Source organism: Bidens hawaiensis, unplaced genomic scaffold (assembly GCF_021521415.1).
Source record: "Bidens hawaiensis isolate Kalapana, Puna unplaced genomic scaffold, B.hawaiensis_p1.1 tig00021383_1, whole genome shotgun sequence".
Classification (NCBI taxonomy): Eukaryota; Viridiplantae; Streptophyta; class Magnoliopsida; order Asterales; family Asteraceae; genus Bidens; species Bidens hawaiensis.
Window position 1 is genome coordinate 81,936 of NW_027493322.1, and position 18,458 is coordinate 100,393.

General features: G+C 32.3%; 1 non-coding gene and 1 pseudogene across 2 annotated transcripts; one reads left to right on the top strand and one right to left on the bottom strand.

Annotated features, from left to right (window-relative positions):
• Positions 1–4,122: 4,122 nt before the first annotated feature.
• Positions 4,123–4,196, top strand: TRNAI-UAU (transfer RNA isoleucine (anticodon UAU)). Its single transcript has one exon. It is a non-coding gene; the product is annotated as a tRNA-Ile (tRNA).
• Positions 4,197–9,614: 5,418 nt separating this feature from the next.
• Positions 9,615–12,070, bottom strand: LOC143563437 (transcription factor TCP4 pseudogene; annotated as a pseudogene). Its single transcript, XR_013140670.1, has 2 exons — positions 10,594–12,070; positions 9,615–10,509 (listed from the first exon to the last, which is right to left on the bottom strand). The product of XR_013140670.1 is annotated as a transcription factor TCP4 pseudogene (transcript).
• Positions 12,071–18,458: the final 6,388 nt, after the last annotated feature.

An 18,458-nucleotide genomic window follows, 5' to 3' on the forward strand; every position in this document is an offset into this window, starting at 1 on the left:
CTTGAGTCTCGGGGTATAGCCCGATATCTGTTTTGTTTAAACTTAGTCTCTAATAAGCATTTAGGGGATCTTTGTTACTATAGCTAATCGAAGTATCATCAAGTGGCAGGTATATATGACTTTTTATAAAAGTAAGATATCAAATGACAAATGAGGTTCAAACTACATGTTATACATGCTAGCATCGTTACCAAAAGTGACGTCTTGATGAATCCCGTGGTTTAGTTTATAAACTTCTTGCTTGACTATGATTGATGCATTATTCAACAAACCCTTGCTACCCTTAAGGTAGAATAGACAATATAGTGAATAATAATATATGGTTATATCATATATGGAGAGTAATAAACATTCTTCCCGTTTTATTCTACAACTAATTGATCGTTACAAACTTGTAAGAATAGTAGTAAAAAACTTTTTTATAAAAAATTAACTTCATAAATACCGTTATACCAATGATAAGTCTAGCACCGGGTTTTTTTAGAATACGTCTATCTTGTGTAATTACTAATTTCTTCTATAAACAATCCAAATATTACTTTTTTTAACAGCGCTTAGAACTACCCCCAATACTCGAGTGAGTCATCCTGAGACGAGATGTCTGTCGTCCGAACTTATTTTGAAAATTCAGACCTCACTCTGACTCATCCAGAAACGCCATCAAGACCCACCACTGTGGGAAAAACCTTTTTAGTTAAGTTTCGAATTTGAGACTATAAGATCCTAAATATTAACTAGCAGCCTATGACATTAGACTAAAATGTCAACTGCATCCAAATATTACTAGTGACAAGTCTTTGATATTATCTCACATATCATTACATTCGATTTTAGTTCTAAAACATTAAGAATCAGAAAATATCATAGTATATGAAATTTTCAATAGATGTTAGCAATCTACCCACGTATAACACAATATATCATACGAGCAAAAGTATATCATTAACTTTTCCAATATTAAAAAATTGTTATATGCAATAAAAAAGATTATAAATACAATGGTTATTGTTTCTAAATTATCTTTCCTAAAATTAGTTTATGGTACATAATAAAATTACACGTAAACGGTACAAAATTAAAGGTCATCTTAGTTTTATTGTTTTATTATATACATAATATATACAACTGTATATAACTATAAAATTTTAAAATATGAATCCTTAATAAAAACTTTAGTAACGTGGATTTGTTATGATCTTCTCTTTACATGTATGTATAAACCGAATCACCTTTTTATAGAAGACGTTGCATGATTCATAAAAATTAGTTAACTTTTACGACAATATCGTTAAACGAAATTAATACATGATTTACATGTTGAAGAGGAGTTGAGAGACATACATAACGATCATAATGACTATTGCATGCACATCAGTTCACTAATAATCATTTGACTTACGTTTTCTCAAATGTTAATCATTAAGATATGATTAATAGAGTTCATTACTTAGAAGAAATATTGGTCTTGCTAATATCATTCTTAAAAGATAATCCTCATTTCCGTGCTACACTTATCATTTCAAAAGTTGAATTCAAAATACCGTTAACAATATTAACATATAATTACTTTGATTTATCCTCCATCGAAAATAATTTAAAGTTTTTAACAATACACAAATCGACATAAAAACATATTGTAATATATGAACTATGAACCAGCATTTTATAAAAGTTGTTAATGTTACATGTCACTATCTTATAAGAATAAAAAAAGCTAATAAAATAAGCATAGGTAAGATTGAAAATTGCAACATTCAATGGGCATCACCAAATCTTGATATATGCAAGGTTGATGGATTCGGCTTTCCAAAATGGACCCACATTGGCCATCTCTACCTTTAAAAGTAGATAATAACAAAATCAAAGTGTTCACAACTTCAAAGCTTGCATCACAACACCTCTTCTATTGATTTAAGTTCAAGATTTTGTTGGATATCCCAATCGACAACCCAACTAAACCATCTACTAATAGGAATCTTCTTTTCTCCATCAAATATTTCTAAGATTCTATAAATTAGTATGTGTTTCTTACCCTTTTTAATAATCTTACACTTATTCTAAACTGTAAAATTGTATCTTATACACAGTTTTATATCTATCACGTACCTGATTACTTATTATCCATATGGTATACAGGTTTTTTCACGAGTATCAAAAATCCTCTTCTTATGTGGTTAAGAAAATATGTTGATATGATACCTCAAATACAGTTTTATTTGTTTTAGAGTATCAGATACGTACTATGATTCTTTCTTCTCACACACAAACTCTTCAGTCTTCACCACTCTCAGGTTATTATTTACTATAATACTAAGAAAAATCTTTTATCATTTTCTTCCTGACGTACAATTACCATATTTCTGTTAACAAACCAAACACCTTATATAACATTTTTGTCTTCTATACAAATATATAAAATTTCTACAAATGCTACTTAAAATATTTGAAAAGTGCTATGTTTGAAAAAAACAACAACATATTAATATACTTATTTGTTGATTGCAACTTTTTATTTGTACATATACTCATAAATTGACATATTCTACAAAATAAAACAACGTACAATAAATCCTTTATTGTTGTGCAAACATTGATTGGTACTATTGTTGAGATGGAGGTTGTTCGTAGCAACCGGTTGTAATCATGACTTGGTTGCCTAAACATTGATAATTGGCTTGATCCCTCGTACAAGAAGTATTGTGACATAGTAGAACATTTTTTTATGGGTAGTACGTGTTGAATAGGTTTTAATTATATGAGGAATTGAGGATATCATCTTGAAACTTTTATGGCCACATCTCCCTACCTTTGTAACTTTACATTTATCTTTTTGCTTTTCGTTTTGATTCACATTTAATTTGGTTTTCCTCTTATATCATATAATATTTAGTACTTTTAAAAAGTTTAAAACAACAATATTGTTTTATACTTACGTCTACATTAATAATATCGATGAATTATGAGGAAAGATTTCTGCCAATACATGAATCTTTAAAACTTATTTTCTCGCAATCACTATAAATTTCATCTCTTGGATTTATCTCATCTAGTTTTGATATAAGTGATAACCTAGTATTCTAAATGTAGGGGTATGGAACTAAACCCGGCTTACGACCTTAATTTATTATGTCTGGCTTATTTTATTATATGGACTAATACAATATTATTGGGCTGAGGGGGTTTTGTGGAGGTAACCCTAACTGGGCTAGGCCCATTAGGGTACCATGATGGTGGCCATGAGGCTCCCTATATAAGGAGGTCTCCACCTCCTTATTAAGGGTTGTTGTTCTCAATAAGAGCCACCACCATAACCATTTTTGTGTCTGTAAACAAGAGATCCTCGAGATTTCTTATCAGTCACCTCCACACCCCCCGTATTTCTATGGCAGGTCTCGAACTACCGGAGAAGAAGATGAAGTCGTGGTTCGTTTATCTCGAACACCGAGGAACATCGTCTTGGATCAGGTCAGATTCATTTCATGTTTCTTCACTAAATAACATTTTTTTCTCTCGAAATAAAAAAAATACGTTACTTGGTACTTTGGATACAACTTGTTTTTCAATAAACTTATATTGTGACATAAAACAAAACCGTGTATTTAAATTTTTAAATTTTACTAAATATTAGATATGCGTTATTTGAAAAAAAACAAACAAACTAACTAAACTAAACCAAAATGAAGTATTTAAATCACACATATTCTAGAATAAACACCATATAACACCATATAGAATGAAAATATAACACCAAATGTTCAGTACAAACTAAACACGTGAACCATCAAACTTAACTGTAAATTACGTGTTTGAAAAATAAAATACTTGGACCATAAGTTTTATCTACATCATCAAAGTTCATAAAAACTCATCTTACTATATTCTACATCTTTTATTTAAAAGCATTACGTGTTCAATTATTTATCTAAAATACTTTTAAAGCAAAACCGTGATGAATGTTTGAAATCGAACAAGAAATAAACTTAATCAATAAAAAAATGAAAACCAGTCTATATTATTATTTTGCATAAAACACATAAAAAGAGACTTTAAAATAAATCTATATTGCCATTGTATCTGCATATACATAAATCAGTTCATATTATCAAGATTAATAGTCATCAAGGTCCCGTAGCTCAGTTGGTTAGAGCGTTGGTCTTATGAGCCGAAGGTCGCGGGTTCGAGCCCCGCCGGGACCAAATTTCAAAGTCTTTATGTCTTGATGTTACTAACCGAATAATTTATTATGGTTTGTAGATGGGATTCTCCCAACCAATTTTTGGGTTTGGTGTCAATGTCTGATAATGCCTCAACACCTAAAATGCCCATCTTTTTTCTTTCAAATCTTGCTTTAAACTTCATTGGTTCTCTGTGTGTCTTCAAAACCCGGCTTCTTGTTACAGATGCGTGAAATTGTTTCTTGGTGTGAATTTTTCTTGTACTGGATTAAAGTTTTAATATTGTTCATTATGTTCATGCTACTGTTACCAATTAATGGTTGTTAATGGATTACATTATTAAGTCAAGCTTTGACTTTTGATGGTCAGCAGGTTGTTTTAGAATCAAATCTTGCTTATTGGTGCATTGACTACATAGAAAGTGCATCCAAATAATTTCTTCTTAAAGTCAAAAGTTTGTCCTTTGGGTTGTTAGTAGATTCTAATTGAATGTTCCATAAATAAGCAACTACTTTCTTGTTTCTACATAGAGTCAAATTTGACTTTTGGATGTCAAATAGGTTACTGTGGTTAAACTCTTTAAAGAGACTGATTACTAAGTTCGACTATAAACAAGCAAATAATTTCTTCTTGTCAAAATTTGACCTTTCGGTTGCTAGATTCTAAAAGACGTTCGTTATGGACTTATAGCCTATGGTTGACAATGTTCTAAACAAACAACTATTTTCTTGTTCCTATAACTAGCATGAATTTTAGATGTCAAATAGGTTGCTACGGTCTAAAGAAACCGATTACTATTTTTGAATATTAATGAGCTAATAATTCCTTGTTGGAGTCAAAATTTGACGTTTCGGTTGTTATTAGATTCTAAACGTTGTTCATTGTGGCCTATGGTTGACAATGATTTAAGCAACTAAGGTTTCTACGGTCTAAACTAAAGAAACCGATCTCTAAATTTCATTTAAGCAAAAGCTTCATTTTTCCAATAAGTCAAATATTTATGTTTTTTTTTTGTGTCAAATAGGTTGCTTGTAAACTCAACTAGATGTATACTTTTGAGTATATGATTACAGTTTAAGCATATTGTTAGATCTAAAAACAAATCGAGATCACACATATGAACTCCACATTGGACACTTTAACTACGACACATAAAAACGAACCTACAAGGCTGCAACTTTTAGCTATAAATATTTTCCATCAAGTTTCTTATAAAAAAAATGATATTTTTATGCTAGTTTTCGACTCCGCTTCATCAACTACAAATGGGCTTGTGGGCTTGGCTTAAGAGGATAGTTGGCAACAAGAGAAAGAAGGGTAACAAACCCAAAAAACAGGAGGTAACATAACACCACATATATGTGGCTTATTCTGACACATCATCATCTGATCTTTGATATTTAGGTTTTTTTTTTTTTTGGGGGGGGGGGGGGGTAGGGGACCTGTTTTATGAAACTGTTTCTGTATAGTTACTTATGCAACCTTCATTATGATTCTTTAATACATTGTGAGTTGTCTTCTTTATTGTGTTCCCTGAGTTAAAAAGGACATGATATATGTTTTTGACTTTGAAAAGTCAAATTCACTACTTTTCAAATTATTATCTGCAACCTTCATTATGATTCTTTAATACATTGTGAGTTGTCTACTTTATTGTGTTCCCTGAGTTAGAAAGGACATGATATATGTTTTTGACTTTGAAAAGTCAAATTCACTACTTTTCAAATTATTATCACAAATTTTCTGTTTGTACTGTCTGTTATAATGAATTCTGTTATCATATATGTCATCAAAACCAGTACCATATGTACAAACTTTCAAACTGAAAGCAGTTAGTTATCCCTTAAAAGTCAAACCACCATTCTTGGTAAACATTTGAAACTAGTAACACAACACAAGAATTTCAAGAATCTAAATGACCCAAATTTTTTTTTTCCAAATCTTGTTGTGTTATTCAAATCCAGGTAAAAAAAATTTTTTTTGACCCGTTAACACGTTTTTTTCGATTTTTTGTTCTATAACCACTATTATCAAAACAATGTAACTTGTAACACTTAATATTTATTTGGATGGCATATAAGACACTAGAACGCCAAGAAGCTAAATGAGCGAAAAACGTTTATATAAAAGGAGAAAACATGATTTATTTTTGTATATAATCAAATTTTGGCGAAAAAGTCGACAAATTCTCTGCAAGTGGCTGCAAAATCTAAGGCATTAATAGAGGCTAATGCTTTTAATAATCAAGCTTCAAGTGCACTTGACAGAATTCATTTTTGGAGCAAAATACAGCTGGAAGTAAGAACGCGTCGGCTCTGTATGGTCAAAGAAAGCCGGTTAAAGCAAAAGAATCTTCAAAATAAGTTGAAAACTGAGTCCAAGATTCATGAACTAGAGGTATGTATACATACTACCAGCTTGAGTTCTGGAATTAATTGTTGAGATCTTCACAAGTCAAGGAATCTTGCGAAATTAAGGAGATTTTTAATAAAATTTATTAGCATTCATTTCAAACATTGTTGGATATATCCATTGCAACTACCCTTATTGTAAGGTAAACTTCCATGCTTCCTGTGGTCCGGTAATCGCATTTGGTGCATACCTTCCCTATGACCTAATGCTAGCCCGTTTGACTTTTAAATGTCGTAAAATGGTCCCTTGTGCTCGGGTTATCATGCATTTATGTCGAGCCCTGAAATATATTATGATGATTTTTTGATAGGTTGAATGGTGTGGTGGAACCGAGTCAATGGAGGTTATAGTGTCCAGGATACAGCAGAGAGAGGATGCCACCAATAAACGTGAACGGGCCATGGCGTACGCTTTCTCACACCAAGTATGTGTTTTTCTTATCGGGTTAGTTAACGGGTCAAAACATGTCTGGGTTGAAAACAAGCCGGATCATGTCAAAATAATTTATTATGAATACGAAACCTATATGCTTACGATGTTGATTTGTGATGTGTAATTAAAAGTAGGGGTGTGACTTTTAACTCGTTTGATATGTCCGCCTTCTAACTATATATTATAATATTAATCCGGCTAATATGTAAAGTCACTCAACTTTCAACTTTTATTTGGTGTCACATTCTTGTGAAACTTTTTATAAATGTTTTATTTATATAATATTAAGTGAGGCAAATAATACATATATGAATTTTGGTTACTATTTAGTAATTATCTTTTTTTAATGTGACTTAAATTGAAGAATTATAAAACTTTGTTATTATTTACTGAATATTTTTTAGTTAACACTTGTTTCAAGTTAAATTGAAAAACATTTAACTAATCTATTAAAGCAAAACATGTTTTTCACATGACCTTCAAATATGTCATCCACATACATACCAACTAATCAATTTCTTTTTATACATATTCCACCTAATTAACTAATTTTTTTAATTACCATTCCTTTAATTTAATAAATTTTAATGTTAAATGATATAACAATTAATGCATTTATTACTATTTAATCTTTATTAATTACCTCAATCAAACTAATTATGACTTTCTTAAAATTATATATTTATATTATTAACAATTTATAATTACCTCAATGTGGATGACATATTTAAAGGCCACGTGGAAAACATGTTTTAGCATATATTTCATGTTTGATTTCACGTATAACTTGCATCGAATATGCAAACATATTTATTATTGATATCATATCATTTTCAGCTCGTGTAATATACACGGGTTACTAACCTAGTAATCACTAAATAAAAACCGGTATTAAATATTAATACATGTTTCATGACTCGCTTAATTTAAATAATAATAATAATAAAACTAAAAACTATACATTTCTAAAGATTGTCACAATATTGTAACATCTAATGAAAATTAAGTGACTTATAACAACAAAATATTGAGAACGGCCCGTATTGATAGATTGATATTTTTTAATATTCTAAAAGGTCAGTTGTTCTTTTTGGACAACATCCCTCTGACCCAACCAAACAATTTATAATGTTAAAAAATGATTAGCCAAGTATTAAAAAAGAATATCCACCACATTCATGAGTTGGATGTGGCTTATATTATATTTGAATAATTTGGTTATGATTCAAAAAGGATGTAGAAAATATTTCCATATAATAATTTAACTTCAAAATGTTTTTTTAAATTACTATTTGTATATTTATATTGATTTATTATTCATGCACAACAATAAAAGTTATGGCAGAATTAGCGATTACTACATTTTACATCAATAGTCATACTTATCAATAGCAATCCATTTATTCTTCACTCATTAATAATCACCATTTTTCATATCTAAATAGTCATACTATTTAGTTTTCATTTCATATAAATATATATGCTAAGTTATGTTTTAATAGACATGTAAATTAATAAAATAAACTATACATAAACTGTTGATAAAATTGTGATATAAATATGATAAACTAAATAATATAAATATAATTATTAATATTATTACTTCTATATTAATCTATTAGATGTCTATATCACTAAGTTGTGACAATCATTGCAATTAGTGCATTTTCCATCAAATTATGGAACAAGATTCAACCTCAAGCATAGAGCCTTATCAACCCAAGATCCAAAAAAACCACTTTTTATACATTAAAGAATTTTCTCAAGTGGATAACTTCTAAGATTATCAACAACACTTAAAAACAACCAAATTTTGTAAGTTGATCATCTTGCTTAAACTTTTTTTGGTTTAGTTTCTTTGTAAATGGAAAACACTAGACAATTAATAGCCTTTTGTTCTATGAGTTGTCTTCATCAACCTACAAGCAAAAGTCGCCATCTCCATATGAGACAATATTTGTGTGTAGCCTTAGGCTGAGGGGTGTGGGGGGCTCTAATGGGGGCTCCAGTGGGGGCTCCAACCAATAATATTATGACGTGTGGCAGAGAGAGAAACTGGATAAGGGGAGTGTTGGAGCCCCCGTTGGAGCCCCTGGCCCTGGTATGGGGGGCTTTAATGGGGTATAATTATATAGGAAAAATATTTTTTTTTTTGGGTTTGGTCGGCTCCCAACGGTCAAAAAGCCATCAAATCCCGTGCTTTTCTCTCTCTTCTCCCGCTAACCAGCTTGCGCCTGCATGTTTTTCCGCGCTAGCGCCCCGGTTAGCGCCCCGGTGGTGTAGTGTTAGCGCCTGGGGGCGCGAGCGGAGGGGCTCTAGCGCCCCCGTTGAAGCCCCACACCCCTCAGCCTAAAAATTGATTTTAGTTTTAAAATTGACAGAGATTTGCAGGGTAGGGGACCATAAGCCAGAACAAGTACCAAAATTTTTATTTATTGAGCAAGGGAGTTCCCTCCATAACTAAAGCCTTGCAAATTCCATTGTTGATTTGGTTGGTTAGTTGGTTGTACCATTAAGTACCACTCATAATGCACATATCCTTACTCTTAAATTCTTGAAGTTTAGACTAAAAATTCAAGAAATGATAATCAAGAGACACTTGACTGAAAAAAGCCACAAAAGGGTATTTAGCTTTATCAAAAAAAGAATTAGATTCTAACCTTTTTTCTAGCAACATGGGATTTTGGCAAAAAGCACAATCAAATTCTAAAAACAAACATCAACTAGAAGAACCTTTTCAAGATTTCAACTTGCCAAAATATAAAACAAAGCTATAACACAAAAAATTAATGGCACATGGTACCTTTCAAATTTCAAGATCAAAAACACATATACATTTCAATATGAAATGTAAATTACCACCCGAAAATTGTTTGAAAACGACGTATCACCGATGTGGCTCCCAGAAATGCGAGCATCCAGCCAACGCCAACGATGGAGATGTTAGAAAACGAAACCACCCATCATGTTCCATTAGGGCACACTAATGAAAAGCAAGATTGCAAGATTTGGGATAAAAGAGAACTTTTAAACCCCACATCACCACCAAATAAAAATTTTCTAAACAAACGGAAAAATGATGAAACATCCCATTTGCCCCTCTCATGGCTTCAATTTGGAAACCAAAATCGAAATTGAAACAAATAATGTGTCGGTTTGGCCTATATTCGATCCGATTCAACTAATTCTATATCATCATCAAAGATTCTTTTCTTACCAAGTTAAGTAAAGAAAATGGAACTTAACACAAACAAATTACTTCACCTGTTTTAGCAAGCAGAGTATTTTAATTCTCAAACAAAGGCAATTAACTTAGTCTCACATACATGGCCTAAAAACATGAAATCCACATATTTTAAAACATTGGTTTAGAGCTTAACAAAGAGCTCAAATTAAACTAAATCTTGAAAACCTGAATGAACTCAGCTTTTCCACCATTGAATTATCCCATCTCCACTTCGTAAAAGTTATAATATTGCTTCAAATTTTCCTGAAATTAAAGTACACAAATTAGATTAATATTAACATGAACAACAAAATATATAAAACATGAATAATTAGGAACAACTTTGACCGGTTTTGAGGTGGCATCACACTGACTCAATGGTGAGAATCCGAGGAGGCAGACGACGGCCTATCGGATATGCCATCGTGTTCCTCCTCTTGACCTTGAATTCGTGCGGGAACCCGGAACCCGGAGAACCCACCCAACCCTGAAGCGAACCCGGGGATGTTAGACGGGTGGTGGAACGCTAGGGTCGGGTGTTGATCGATGGCAACGCCTGTGAACGGTGGCGGCGGGTCGATCCAAGCACGAAACGAAGGCGCGGTACTGGACTGAAGGGGTCCCCTCTGAGAATTGTTGTTAAACAATTGATTGTTGGTTGTTTGTGTTTGGTTTTGAGCAAACAACGGTTGCAGAAACTGCGTAGTCGGCTGCGAACTGAACACGGCGTCTCCTCCCCATGTCACCATTCTTTGAAACCCACCAGACTGGTTATCGGGCCAACCCGACCCGTCAAAATACATATTATTATTACTATTATTATCCGCTTGGTGCTGGTGGTGGTTTTGAAGAATTGGATCTTGAAACGATTGAAGCGAAAGCTTAAGATCTTGACTCCGATTACTATTACAATTACTACCTCTAGAATCAAATCCGAGGGTGGAAAACTTTGATGAAACTGCATACCGGAAGAACTATTAATATTATTATTGTGATTATTATTATTGGCCGGATTTGAAGAAGCACCCATCGGAAAAAACGACTTAATAGTATCAGCAATCGAGTCGGAATCAAGTGAAGGAGGCAAAAAGCTTGAATTCTGAGACCGACCCAGTTGATTATCAACAATATTGTCATCTGGGTGTTGCTCAAATTGACCCAATTGTTCCGGGTTCTGCTCAAAATTCACAATTGAAGAATTAGGGTTTGCGTTTCTTGGAACCGGAGTTGCAGTGGGTTTCCACGCCGGAAGCTCAGCAAGTTCATCAATGGCGGATTTAGCTTTCTTAATAAGCCAGTCCACAGCTTTACTTGGCCGGTCATACCCAAGCCGGTCTTGGACATCGTAAAACTGTATCGCAGTATGCGCAGACAACCGTACACGCCGGTCTCTTGGACCCTTCGCCGTACAGACTTTACTGTGTCTGTCTTTCCGGCCGGTGGACCGTACAATGTGACCACCTTGAACCTCGACAATCTCTCCGCCGGTGTTCCTTAATCTTGACGACCCAGTTGGTGGTTGCTGTTGTAGCTGCTGTTGATTATGAAACTGATAACTTTCACCCATTTTTTCCGGTGCATATTCGAAAGAAGATGAATAAGATCGTTTGTTATTATTATTCTGCGTCGGAGGTGGGTGAGGCGGTGCCGTACTACTACCACCAGCAGCAGCAGCAGCTACTCCGGCGTGGGGTTGTTGAAGCTGGTCATGATGTTGATGGAGTCCATGAAAAGTACCACCAGCAGCAGTTGAATCCAAGAGTTGTTTGTAGAGATGAAGATGATGATCTCTCTGGGGATCCAGAATCAGACCCTTGTGATTCTCTTCTTCTTCCAGCTTAATATCTCTTTTAACAAAATAATAACATTACAATTACAAAGTTTAAGTTTTTGTTTTTATTCAAGTTCCAACTTTTATATTTCAAACTATAATAATCAAATCCCATCTCAAAAACTTTTAATAAAAAAAAGTGAAAATATATAATAATAAAAATAAAAACAAAAACAAACCCTAGAAATGAAATTTGTTTTGGGAACTGAGAGAAGAGAGTTAACTAAGGCTAACCCATCTCTCTTGTTGTGTTATAAAAGAAACAAGGTTTGTAGAGTGGTAAGAGTATGAGTATGTGTGTACCAAATAATAATAATAATAATAATAATATGAAGAAAGGAGGAAAGAAAGAGGTGTGGAAGAAAGGAGGAGGTGGTTTTATGTAGAGAGGGGTGGCTGTGGAAAACAGTGTAGAGAGGGGATGAAGGAAATTAGAAGGAAATAAAGAGGAATATTTACTTTTGTGGGGTCTACAATATGGTTAGTGTTTGGAGGTTTTTTAAGATATTATTTGTTGGTTAATCCAACTTTACAAAATTAGTTATCAGGGAAAATGATTAGAGTAATTATTTTGACCACCTTGTTTTTAAATTTGGCCATTTGTTTCAAGAAATTGTCAAATATAGATGTTATCACACACCTATAATAAAACTAACAAGGGTTATAAAAGTGTTAAAAAGGATAAAGGAAAATATGAGACATATTTGAGAAAACCATAATAGTTTTCTTTTCTTAAACTCTATGTATTTTCTAAACATAAATAACTTTTTCATATAAGATTATTTAAAAAAGTACATTATAAAATTAATTATATTGGAGAGGATGTTAGACCTCATCAAGTTGACGAGGAGAAAAGCAAATGAACTCGAATACAAGATCGTGAAGACGCCGAGAAGAGGAAACAAGAAACTAGGGGCAAACATGACATGAAATAATTTTAGGAAATTGTTTGGTGTATTTATTATTATTTTTTTAATTAAAGTTTTGGGATATTAATGTTGTGTTTATTTTTATAGATAAAGCATGATTTTTATAATAGTTTTTTTTAATGTGTATAAAAAATAATTAATGGTAACGACTAACTAATAATTTTTGAATTACTCACGTTAACATGATCATAATTCATAACATACTTTTGTAAGACCGGGTGTTATGGAAAGGGTTTAGTTAATCAAAAGTGACACTACGTCATTGTCACGTATGGAGTGTGGTATTAACTAACTCATAAATCATGTTTAGTGTAGGAGCTTTAACTTATCAAGTTTATAATCATTTTGATTTTTATAAATATATGAATGAACGATTCTCATTGATTAATTGATTATGATTCCCATCACCTTGAGGCCCATTTGCTCGTTACTGCACTAGCGGCCCAAAGGGCTGAACATGGATTTGGCCCATCAACCTTTGGTTTAGGCGTTTAGCACTCCATGTTTGACACCCATAACACTCAATATTAGTGTAATGGATGAAACCAGTCTCATGTATTTGACGTCTACATAATATCATCCATTTATATATATATATATATATATTTACGTATACACATAGCCTCAAGCATGTTTGTGGCAGCTAATTGTTATTGTTCAAATTGGAATAATTGGTCGATTATTCAAACCCTAAAGTTATAAAAAGAAAATCATATAAATCCAAAGAATTTTATCAATATCCCCTTTTGTTTATTACCACTAAAGCATAACACACGGTTCTGGTTGATAAGGCGGCCATAAAATCTTTAGGAGTTATATTTCTTAAAAATATTATTTTGAAAAAATGATAGAAAAGTATAGTGTAAGAGGCATCATGTCTAAAAGACTGAAAAAGGAGAATTAACGTTTTTCTCTTTTCCTCATATTTTTTTTGTAAACAACCTATGGTTTTGTTATAGTTTAAAGCAGTTTGGCATTAAAAATCTTACAATAATGATTAAATATCCTTTATGTTTTAGTTGATAAAGGATTGTAACGCTATATCTATATATATAAGAGTTTGATAAAATATAATAATAATATACAATTCATTTATCAACTATAAATATAATAGTTTGATATAACAACAAAGTCGACTTTGAACACCAGCAGTCATGATAGCACATGCGAAAAGCAACTTTTGAAATTACAGTTATTGAAATCTTATTTACGATCCACAATGTCCCAAGAAAGAGTTAGCGGTTGGCGATGATAACTATCGAGAGAATATTAGATAGCATAAACTGCGAAGAGTCAGTTCACCAATTTGTTATCAAGAACGTTATGAGAACTTCACACATTATCGGTTAGATATTAGCTTAAAAACCCATTCTAAAACCATGATTTTGCTAATTGTTATGTGTATTGCCATAACTTTAATCGGCGTATAAAAATGTGTTTACATTATTTAGTACAATAAGGCTTAAGGGGCATATTTTTTCCGTCTTGATTAGGGCTTGTAAATTCTCTTGAACGGCCCTGACTTTAGTCGTTCAATGGATGACTATTACTCGATGAGTGGATTACAACTATTGATATGTTATTGTTATTGTATTTATGGTATTGTTGGTCCTGTACCTATAGTTTAAATGCATTTATTAACCATTTATGTCAATTGACAAACAATGTCATCAAATTATCATAATATTTTAAGAGATAATTTGTTAAAGTATGTTGTTTAGTGTTATATATGCACTTGGTCAAGAATCAAGATATCACGGAATTTAGGTATATATATTGATGTTGCTATTATTTTCTTCTCAAGAGGATTGAGTTTGTCCACATCAAAGAAGAGTAGATAACTAACAAGACTATATATAATTGTTTGTTTGGTTTTGACAGCTTGGTAGTTAACAAAATCGGTCGCATAAGCTAAACCGATTATTTAACTGTTATTATTTATATAACTTTCTAATAATAACCATTTTATATGTATTGTAATCTAAAATAAAGTAATACAAACTACTAATTAAAAAAAGAAAAAAAGTTAACTAATTTAAACCGTTAAATTGTTAAATCCAATTTTTGGTTTGTCGCTTCTCAAAATCGTAGCTAGTGGACTATCTCAAAAATTTTGTTAAAATAGGTCAAACCAAACAATTAACATTCTTAACAGAGAAGACGATGAAAGAGAGGGCAAGATGCTACATGAGTTTTGAAATAGAAATCAGCAGTATTGCTAAATGAGTTCATAATAAGGTGGTGTGATATGGTGATAGTAATGGTTTCAACGTTTGGTGGCGAACAATGATAGTGTATTACGATGAGTCTACTCGACCGTAGATAATTGCATTGAGAGGTAGAGATTAATCTTCTGTTATATATTTTTATTGTCTTTTGTTGTAACAAACGTGAAGAAAGAATGATAGATTGTTTTTTAGTACAATCATTCTTTTTAAATGTGATTTTTGTTTGAATAATGGAATGGACAAGAAATGGGATGGATTGGATTGTTACCGTTTCAATTACCTAGATTGTTTATCATGTGAGATTAGAGTAAATCATTATTTTGTGTTGTTCGGAAGTCAGGAAAAGACGAAATATTGGACTCTAAAAGTTGTGGTGGTGGTGGCAAACGCTGGTGGTGGTACCGGTGGTGTGATGATGACTAGTGGTTGATGGTGGTGTGGCTGGTGGGGTTGGTGTTGGGCAATGGTGGTGTTGACGACGACAACGACGACCGCAGTGACCATAGGTGGTGGACAGTTGGGGTGGTGACGATGGTTGTGGTGAATGACGGAACGTAATGGAAAAAAAAACAAAGGGGGAGTGGATGAATGATTTTAGGGTGTTTAGATGGAATGAGATTTCTTATGGAATAAATGATCCATTACACTGAACAATGATACATCATTTTTTTCATTCTCTCACAATAGTCCATTTCATTCCACGTGTTAATGTTGTATACCAAACGCTATCAAAGAGTAAATCAATGTGAGTATTTTTTTTAACGGCCAACATATAAATGCCGACTGCCATGGGGTAACCCGATGGCAAAAGACAGTCACCATACTACCGTCGTGATTGTAGACAACACTGGGTAGTCCAAGCTCACCATTTCTTGTTATGAGGAAAACCAGGAAAGCCTGCTACGATAAAGCTCAGTTGGGATGAATTCATTTTAAAATCATGTAGCCTTCATCCTAAATCTTTATTTTTCTCTAATTATAGTTGAGCTAAAGTTTATTGGTAAAGAAAAGTATTAAAACTTTGACTTTATTGCATATATTTTGTATGAATCAACTCCTTGTGATTTTGTTGTTCAATTCTTTCTCATTTTAGTTTTGGGTAACATAAAAGTAATAATTAATAGCATTAAAAATCTTTTTTATTGCTAGGTAACGTTTTTATTTCAATAAACTTTCTTACAAGTTTCCATAACAAGCTTAATCTAATTAACATTTTCGGTTAGAAGGCGAAAATGAGAAGAATTGCTATATCGGATGCATTATACAAAAAGGAAGGTTATAAAGGATATAAGTTGGTATCCCTTGTGTGACAGTGATAATAATTGGCAGATCACATTCTAATATCTTGTTATGTTGCCTCGTAATATGACAATATGTTAGTAGTTGGTATGGTATCCCCAGGTGTATGCGTTTGCAATTTGTGATCTTTTGAAACTCCACCTCAATGGTGGATATGATAAGATCAAAAGTAAAGCAAAGCAACCGATGATCATCATGGCATGTTGGTATATCTGAAAAACTAGGGATGAAGTACTATTTGATAACAAAAAGTGTCCATTAATAGAATCAATGAAGACATCAGGAGTTCGAGCTTTCTTTGGGTGAAACATAGAGGGAAACTAGCGGACATTGATTGGAATAGTTGATGTTCATTTTCGTTTCGGTTATCATGGTGTAATTGTAAGTATTTGTGGTTGGGTGTTTTTGTTGTTTAAGTCTAGCTTATTGCTAGTCTTTCTGTTTCTTGAATAAATAAATAAAATCAATCGTTCAAAAAAAGATAATAAAGGGTGAGGAAATTTTCAGTTTATATTTATATATCAGCTTAGAACTCGTGTATTTGACGATTTTAATAATGAAAAAGTGTAATTTATAAATATATGAATTTACTACAATATAAAATTGAATATTCTATCCTATGTATTTTGATTACTATTGTTATATTAAAAAAATGCATTTTTACTTTTTAAATTTTGGTGCATTGTGGATTATAGTGGCACACATAAACTAGTTATAATGGTGTAAATAATTTGTTAAAGTACAACAATGTATTTAAAGGATTGCAAGTTGCGTCTAAACAATTATAACGTGTATCTAACAATTACATCACATGACAATACATTTACACCATTACAAAGGTGTGTTAAATATGACATTTTTAACATGTACATATATATCGCCCTAAAATACATAGGTTTTTACCTGATACTTTGTATGTATGGCAGATAGATAAGATGAACTCACGACGTCTTTAACACAAGATATGTTCGTTATAAAGAATCCGTAACACTTTAAAATAAATATATAATATTTTCTGGGTAAATACAAATAGGTTTATATTTCAATTTTATAGATTTAAATGTATTTATCAAGGAAAGTTAATGGAAGGAAAGAAATGCCACGATGCAACCTTTGTAAAAGCGACCCTCTTTAGTCTTTTACCCTTTTTTTGTGGTCTCTCATTTTTTGCGTCCCTTAAAAGAAACATCAATTTGACACCTATATGTTGTCTCCATGTAAACAATATTTCAAAATATATTTAATAAGTTGTTAAGAATATAAATATGAATCGAGTTATATGACGGGTCTCTAATATTTGATAATAATAGAATTTTAGTTACGAGATGAACGAAAGAAAACATCAAAATTCTTTTTAGTTACACACTTGAAAATAATAATAAAAAAATGAACCAAACACGGGTGGATACCTTTTTGGGCACCCTACGATTATCAGTAACGAAACTTACATGAAAATGCGGCGGGGAGGGGGGGGGGAGACTCAATACATATAGATTTTTCATTAACAGAGGGGTACGGTCTTAAAATGAAATTTACATTACCTGTAAAAAAATCTGTATACAAATAGGTAAATTTAACTGAACAGGGGGGGGGGGCGGTTACACCAAGCTTCATCCCTGATGACTATGTTTTTAGCGTTTTATATTTCAATTGCTATAGTCAGTACACCGATACCTGAATTATCGTTGGTTGCATCGCATAAAAGTAAAACTAATAAGCCAAATACGTTTGGGTACCATTCCGACATATTACGATTATATTGTTTGGTTCTCATTCGGTTGCTATACGAATACGAGTGCATAGATGACGACCGAATTGTAGGCCAACGCATCAAACAAGTTTCTTTCAATTAGTCAATTAAAAATACAAATTATTTTGAAAAATGAAAACCACTACGTTCCAACTGATCTAAACTGGAAAAAAGAT